Source organism: Herpailurus yagouaroundi, unplaced genomic scaffold, assembly GCF_014898765.1.
Source record: "Herpailurus yagouaroundi ecotype Mexico unplaced genomic scaffold, PumYag 139, whole genome shotgun sequence".
NCBI classification, from domain to species: domain Eukaryota; kingdom Metazoa; phylum Chordata; class Mammalia; order Carnivora; family Felidae; genus Herpailurus; species Herpailurus yagouaroundi.
The window spans coordinates 84819718-84828076 of record NW_024412394.1 but is presented as its reverse complement, the minus strand read 5'-3'; positions in this window follow the sequence as shown (position 1 = coordinate 84828076).

Below are 8359 nucleotides of genomic sequence, written 5' to 3'. Positions count from 1 at the left end.
ACCCACAAACGTATGGCCAACTCATCTTTGACAAAGCAGGAAAGAACATCCAATGGAAAAAAGACAGACTCTTTAACAAATGGTGTTGTGAGAACTGGACAGCAACACGCAGAAGGTTGAAACTAGACCACTTTCTCACACCATTCACAAAAATAAACTCAAAATGGATAAAGGACCTGAATGTGAGACAGGAAACCATCAAAACCCTAGAGGAGAAAGCAGGAAAAGACCTCTCTGACCTCAGCCATAGCAATCTCTTACTCGACACATCCCCAAAGGCAAGGGAATTAAAAGCAAAAGTGAACTACTGGGACCTTATGAAGATAAAAAGCTTCTGCACAGCAAAGGAAACAACCAACAAAACTAAAAGGCAACCAACAGAATGGGAAAAGATATTTGCAAATGACATATCGGACAAAGGGCTAGTATCCAAAATCTATAAAGAGCTCACCAAACTCCACACCTGAAAAACAAATAACCCAGTGAAGAAATGGGCAGAAAACATGAATACACACTTCTCTAAAGAAGACATCCGGATGGCCAACAGGCACATCAAAAGATGCTCAACGTTGCTCCTTATCAGGGAAATACAAATCAAAACCACACTCAGATATCACCTCACGCCAGTCAGAGTGGCCAAAATGAACAAATCAGGAGACTATAGATGCTGGCGAGGATGTGGGGAAACGGGAAGCCTCTTGCACTGTTGGTGGGAATGCAAATTGGTGCAGCCACTCTGGAAAACAGTGTGGAGGTTCCTCAAAAAATTAAAAGTAGACCTACCCTATGACCCAGCAGTAGCACTGCTAGGAATTTACCCAAGGGATTCAGGAGTACTGATGCATAGGGGCACTTGTACCCCAATGTTTATAGCAGCACTCTCAACAATAGCCAAATTATGGAAAGAGCCTAAATGTCCATCAACTGATGAATGGATAAAGAAATTGTGGTTTATATACACAATGGAATACTACATGGCAATGAGAAAGAATGAAATATAGCCCTTTTATAGCAACGTGGATGGAACTGGAGGGTGTGATGCTAAGTGAAATAAGCCATACAGAGAAAGACAGATACCATATGTTTTCACTCTTAGGTGGATCCTGAGAAACTTAACAGAAACCCATGGGGGAGGGGAAGGGAAAAAAAAGAGGTTAGAGTGGGAGAGAGCCAAAGCATAAGAGACTCTTAAAAACTGAGAACAAACTGAGGGTTGATGGGGGGTGGGAGGGAGAGGAGTGTGGGTGATGGGTATCGAGGAGGGCACCTTCTGGATGAGCACTGGGTGTTGTATGGAAACCAATGTGACAATAAATTTAAAAAAAAAGATGATGGGGCGCCTGGGTGGCGCAGTCGGTTAAGCGTCCGACTTCAGCCAGGTCACGATCTCGTGGTCCGTGAGTTCGAGCCCCGCGTCAGGCTCTGGGCTGATGGCTCAGAGCCTGGAGCCTGTTTCCGATTCTGTGTCTCCCTCTCTCTCTGCCCCTCCCCCGTTCATGCTCTGTCTCTCTCTGTCCCAAACATAAATAAACGTTGAAAAAAAAAATTTAAAAAAAATAAAAATAAAAATAAAAAAATAAAATAAAAAAAAAAAGATGATGAAAAGATAAGCCAGAGACTTAGAGAAAATATGTACTTGATCTGTGTTTAGTAGACTTGTATCCAAAATATATTCAAAAACACTAAAATCTCAGTGATAAAACAACAAACCAATTGAAAATGGGTATAAGAAAAATTAGCCTGGAGCATCCTTTATGTATAACCAGAAAGTGAAGAGATGCTCAGAACATTGATGAAGGCATGTCAAAATGATGCATAAAACAAGGAAAGAGCTCCCAATATCCAAAGCTGGCACAATTTGAGCAATAACAACAAAAAAGAAATACGGCTTTATAACCCAAAGTGTAACATAAATTTTCATGAGTCAGTCCATGTTAATATAAACAAATGATTAAATAAATAAATGAAAGAAAAAAGACAAGTTGCCTATGCAGAACTTCAAGTAATGTATATAAATACTTCACCCTCTAGAGAGAGTGTAACTTCCCACTTATTAAGTGTGGTCTGCACATAGTGACTTCTTTGCAAGGAGTGTAGTATGGAAAGAAGGGAGGAGGAGAGTAAACCTACAGTGAAGAACTCTATCAAATACTACCTTTGTTAGGTGATCAAGGTTAACATCAATAGTGATAAATCAAGTTTATAGTACGTATTGTTGGTATGATATGATGAAAATGGTACTTTACCTTTTTTCGTCTTTTCCAAAAAAAACTACAATCCTAGTCTAACCATGAGAAAAATACCAGACAAATTCAATTAGAGGAGCATTCTATGAAATCCCTGGTCCATACTCTCAAAATCATCCAGTGAGGAATGCCTGGCTGGCTCAGTCGGTAGAGGATGCAACTCTTGATCTTGGAGTTGTGAGTTCAAGCCCCAGACTAGGTGTAGAGATTACTTTAAAAAATCTTTAAAAATGTTTTCCCATTGAAAACAAAGAATATCTGAGTAATGATTATTAATTATGATATGACATCCTAGATGGGATCCTTGAGTAAATATAGGACACTGGGTAAAAACTAAGGAAATCCGAAAAGAGTATGGATTTTAATTAATGACATTGAATCAATATTGGTTCATTACAAAAAAGGTACCATACTACTCTAAAATGTTAAAAGAAACAGGCACAGAGTATGTGTATACCATTTTCTTAATTTTCCTATATATCTAAAACTGTTCTGAAAAATGAAGTCTATGTTTAAAGGATGGATATAAATTTTGAAAAAAAACACTTCACTAGATAAGATATACGGATGGAAAATAGTTCCATGAAAAGATTCTTGACATTACTAGTCAGTAGAAAAATGCAAATTAAAATCACACTCGGATTTTGTTGGAGACCACACACACTTATTTGAAAGTTCCAGACCAAAAGTCTGACCGTACTAAATGAGGAAGATGAAAACTAACTAGAATTCCCCGACACTGCTGACGGAAATGTGAAATGGTACCAACTGCTTTGAAGAACACTGTGGCAGTTTCTTGAAAGTTAAATATACACATGCCAGATGATCCATCTATTCCACTTCTGGATATTTACTAAAAAAATGAAAGCATATGTCTCTACAAAAACTTATACAAATATGTTCACAGCAGTTTTATTTGTAATATCCAAAACCGCAATGGAGCCAAACTGATTCATGAACAAGTAAATTGATAAAGAAATTGTGGCTATCCATGCTGTCAGGCTAGTCAACATTAAAAGGAATAAACTAATAATGCACAGAACAGTATGGATGGATTTCAAAATAATTAGACCTAGTGAAATAAGTCAATCAAAAAAGGAGTACACATTGCATGATTCTGTTTATATAAAATCATAGAAAATGCAAACTAATCTACAGTGACAGAAAGCAGATTAGTGGTTGTCTGATGAACAAGAGCGAGGAGAAGGCCAGGAGGAGTAAGAGGAAGGGGTGACAAAGAATCTCAAAGAAACTTCTGGGGGTGATGGATATGTTCATTATCTTGATTGTGTCGATGTTTTCACAAGTGTATACATATGTCAAAATGCATCGGATTGTGTACTTTAAATACATGCAGTTTATTATATGATATTTTCATCCATCTGAGGTGATTTGGAAATTTTACTAATTTAGAGATGCTTACTTTCAAATTCCTATTTTTCTAGCCAGACCAAATGTCATTAATATATGAACTATGTTTGCTTAATTAATGTCCATATTACCACTTGATCAAGTGCTAATAGCACTTTTAGAATTGAAGACGAAAGTTCATTACAATACTTTTAAATAGGGCAGTATTTATATGTTTACCTTCCACATGAAAAAAAAAAGCATTATACTACAAGAAAAGAGCTCCACATGCATCAGTGTTCCTTAAAGATAATATTCATTTGAAGGAAGGAAGAGCGAATGAGAGGGAAGAAAGGAAGAAGTAAGTGAGGGAGGGAGGAGGAAAAGGGAGAGAGACAGGGAAGGAGGGGAGAAGGGAAGAAAGGACCTATATAGATCCCCCCCACCAAATTATCTTTTTGCATTAATAACTTGACTCCTGCAATCCCACATATAGAAAATAAAATGTTTTCTTTTATCACCAAAGAAAGGAAATATAAATATTCTGGGTATGTATGAGATATGGTACTAAATGGGAGTTAAATGGACCAGTACAGTAAACAATTACATGATTCGCAGAGCAGGGTGGCAAAACACTAAGAGCCATCTATCAAAAACTTTGCAAACAGCTGGATCATAAGAGAAACTCATAGGACTGATAGCAGAACACAGCGCTGGGCATCTGCTTTTGGCAATGAGTTGATAAAATGAAACTAAGGTTACCTAGTTTCATTTAAATAAGGTCGCCTAGATTTAGTATTCTATTTCCCTCCCTGACAAGAAATCATATATTTTTGTTTGTTTGTTTTAAATGAATAATCCTGTTTGAAATCTAGTGTTCTCTGGTGCTCTCTAATAAAAACCACTCTAATTCCACTTTTAATAGTTCACAAAGGGGCCTTGGATTATTAACCTTTGATCAATTTCTAAACACAACTGACCTTTAATATAATCCAATTTTATTGAATTTTTAAAAATAGAAATAAGGAAGAAAAATGGAGAACCAATACAACAAAGCAATTCTGAAGGAAGGTCTACTGTCTTTTTCCTGAAAACCATGGGGCAAGATGTGTATCAAAGTTAAAAACTTTTAGAATTCTAGAACAGTGATGCGTTACATATACCATATATTACGTACTTCCACAGTGGGGTCTGGGGAAGCACTGAAATCAAAGATATAGCTATTTTTGGAGGGAAATGTGTTAATATCCATGAATGTGTCAAATAGAGATTATAAATAACCTCATGTTTAACTAGGTTTTGCCGCCATATGAGTTTCAAAACACCTTTTGGTATTCAGATCATTTTGGATTTCCAATTTGCAGATAAGACATTATGGATTCAATTTTATAATTTCAATATGTTGAAGAGAAGAAAATTGTTACATAAAACTGGAGAAGATGGGCTGAAGTATGAAAAAATATATGCACACATTTAATAGATTCCCATTAACTTTTAAAGTGCTGATAATATAGAGAGATGGCTGTTAGATTTCAACTATTGTACTTCAGTTTTATTTTTCCAGAGTTTAACAGAATGGCCATGTAGTTTCTGAAAGTGTGGCTGTGGATCATGAAACCAATGTTATTTTTAGAGGAAAAAGCTCAAGAATTATAAATAGGGGTGTGGTAGGTAGAATTATCAAAATTGTAATATATCATATTTAAGATAGTATACTTAAAATATACAGGCTTCTTATATTTAAGATAGTAAATTATATTCCCCTTACATTGGCACCTCATTACAATAGTATCATCAGGTTCTATGTAGAACAACCTTTAGGTCATCATAGTGAAATATTTTAGGTCTAAATGTAGTATATTGAACACTGAAGTCCAACTGACTTCTGTTTTATCTGAAACTTTTGAATGAATGAATGAATGAATGAATGAATAATGAATAAATAAATAAATAAATAAATGAAAGGAAGGAAGGAAACATAGATTTCATTCTGGGAATAATATATTAGGCATTCCATGTATTATGGTAGGACTTGTTAGCTCAACCTTCCTGCTTAAATATGCACTTACTTAATTTCAGCATAGCTTATATATGTAATATTATTTTTCAGAAACTTGAATTTTGCTCAGGTTCGATTGGACTTATGTAACAAATTGAAAAGAAATTCTGAGTACATAAAGTAGTCTGAGTATATATGAAGGTAAAATACCATTAAAATGTCATGTACCCATTCCCATACCTCAGCAAGTATGAATTGTGTTATTCTGTGAATCATCTAATGAGTAAGTCTTTCTCTTCATTTGTTAACATTTCGCCCTTCAAATTTCAAAATGTTTACCCATATAAAGAAACAAAATGATTATGATTAATTTCAAAATGTAGTAGACAAACAGCTTTCTGTTAAACATGATCACGTAAGTGTAGCTGAGGTTAAGTAAAGAAAGAGAAAAAAATTAGATTAAAACACCACCACCACCACTCTGTGCCTGACTTATGTGAAGTTACTGCACATACATAATTATTATTTACTTTTCAGCACAATAACCTCATATTTGTACTATTATATATTTTATAGATAAGGTGAAGAAATTTCCCCAGGTCACAGATATGTAGTTTCTCTGTCTCTAGATGGCTAGCCTTTTCTTTCTTTTGGACTACTCCCTTTTTCCTGATCTAGCAAAAGATTAAGTGAACAGAACCACATGGGTGTGTATATATATATATATATATATATATATATATATGTGTGTGTGTGTGTGTATACATATATATATATATACACACACATATATATACATATATATATATATTTTTTTTTTTTTTAATGCCATGAGCTGGATAGAATTCTCACCATTAAAGTATTCTGCTAAAACATCAAAGTATATAGATTCTCCCCCAAAAGTTTCTGGCAACAAGCCTATCTGATCACTCCAGAGTGACACCAAGTAGAGTATGAGAAGTTGAACCAGGAACTCAAATGCTTGATTTGTGCTATTATCCCCACACATTCAGCCAACTAATTATTTTTAGCTTCTTGTATTCCCTAATCCACAATCTAGGGCTCTTGATGCCCATCATCTTTGTGTCTCTCTATCAATCTGGAGCATTTTAAGACTGAATGATATTAGAAAGGCTTCAAAAACAGCATCTCTGAAATATTATTATGCCCTCCTGCAACTTACATTTCTGTCTCTTTGGCCAGAATGTTCAAGGAACTTCAAGTAGTGCCCAGATGTTTTGAGACATTTGATTAGCAGGAGTTATTCCTCTGAAAGTGTGAGAGATTTATTTTGAGATGTGTGCTGTTACCCTGACTGCTGCTATAAAGCTGTGGGTTGTTCTTTCCTTTTTACCATAGGAGTACTTTATAATTTCAGTAAGATTCTCTCTGCATGAAATAATGTACTTTAATGTAGATTTCCTGCAGCAATCCACAAATACTTCTCTGTGGGATTTTACGTTTCAACCAATTCAATGTACTCATATCACTTTTAAATTCATTTTTACTTACATTTTTATAATGTTCACCCTGACTAGTAATTTTAGCCTCACCACAGATATTTTTTGTCACATCCCCTATAAATCTTAAAGCCCTAGAACTCTGAGCCATACGCAAAAGATTCTTTTTTTTTTCTTGGATCCTCATTCTAATATGGAATGACAAGTATTAGATCATAAAATATTAAATAAAAATGAAAATTTTCCTCAATGTTAACATGATTAGTTTGGATTAAAAAATAAAACAGAGTGGCTTTTGCTAACTTGCATTACAGTCTGGCTGAAGGTAGAGCAATGTTCTTATTTGGATATAGCCTATATATATATATATATATATATATATATAATCCTGACCCCTGGAGTGGGTTTTTTGGTTTAAGCTTTTTAATTCCAATTCCAATTTCAATAAACTTTATTGGCATGGCAAGGAATACAAGCATGGCTAGAATCCATAAATTATGTTTGTGACTCTAAGGCAGTAGTTTTCACAGAGGAAATGGAATTTTTTTTTCTTGCATCTTCATTTTTCCATTAAGTAAAGGAAATGGAAGAGAATATTTCAGTCCTGGTAAGACAGAGCAGAAGAAGGAAAAATGGACTTCTCCGTGGGGCTGCTTTAATGCAATGAACCATGAATAGGAAGCAAACACTGTCTTAGTAAAAGAAATACCAATTCAGTATTTTGTATCACAATAAAATGGGCATACAGGAGACTATCTTGGTTCTGCAGGGCCTGAAGTTTAATGCAAATTTGTGGACCCTTTTTGAGGAAAGAAATTAAAATTAAAAATTAGATTCCAAAGTGAATATTTAAAATGATAAAAGAAATTATACCCAGTTATATATTAAAAAGCTGACAACTAAAATAAAGCACAAAAATCCAAGGAAAATATAACCTTATTATTAATTATGCCTAACTTTAACTCTCCCCCCAAGCACCTCTTTATATGACAATTCCTGTATTTTCTTTATTTTTTCCTGTATGTTCTATAAGTGTAATGAAAAGATAACCTAATCTGTCTTCTAGCCTGGTAGATCAAGTGAGTTTTAAATTAATGTTGATTTAGAAAACTTTATTTCCACCTCATAATTCATGGTTGGTAATGTCATGCCAAGATGCCCCCTATGTTGGCATGCATTAAAAATAGGTGACTTTAAAACAGACATACATAGGGGTGCCTGCCTGGGTGGCTCAGTCAGTTGGGTGTCCGACTTCGGCTTGGGTCATGATCTTGCAGTCTGTGAGTTCGAGCTCCGTATCAGGC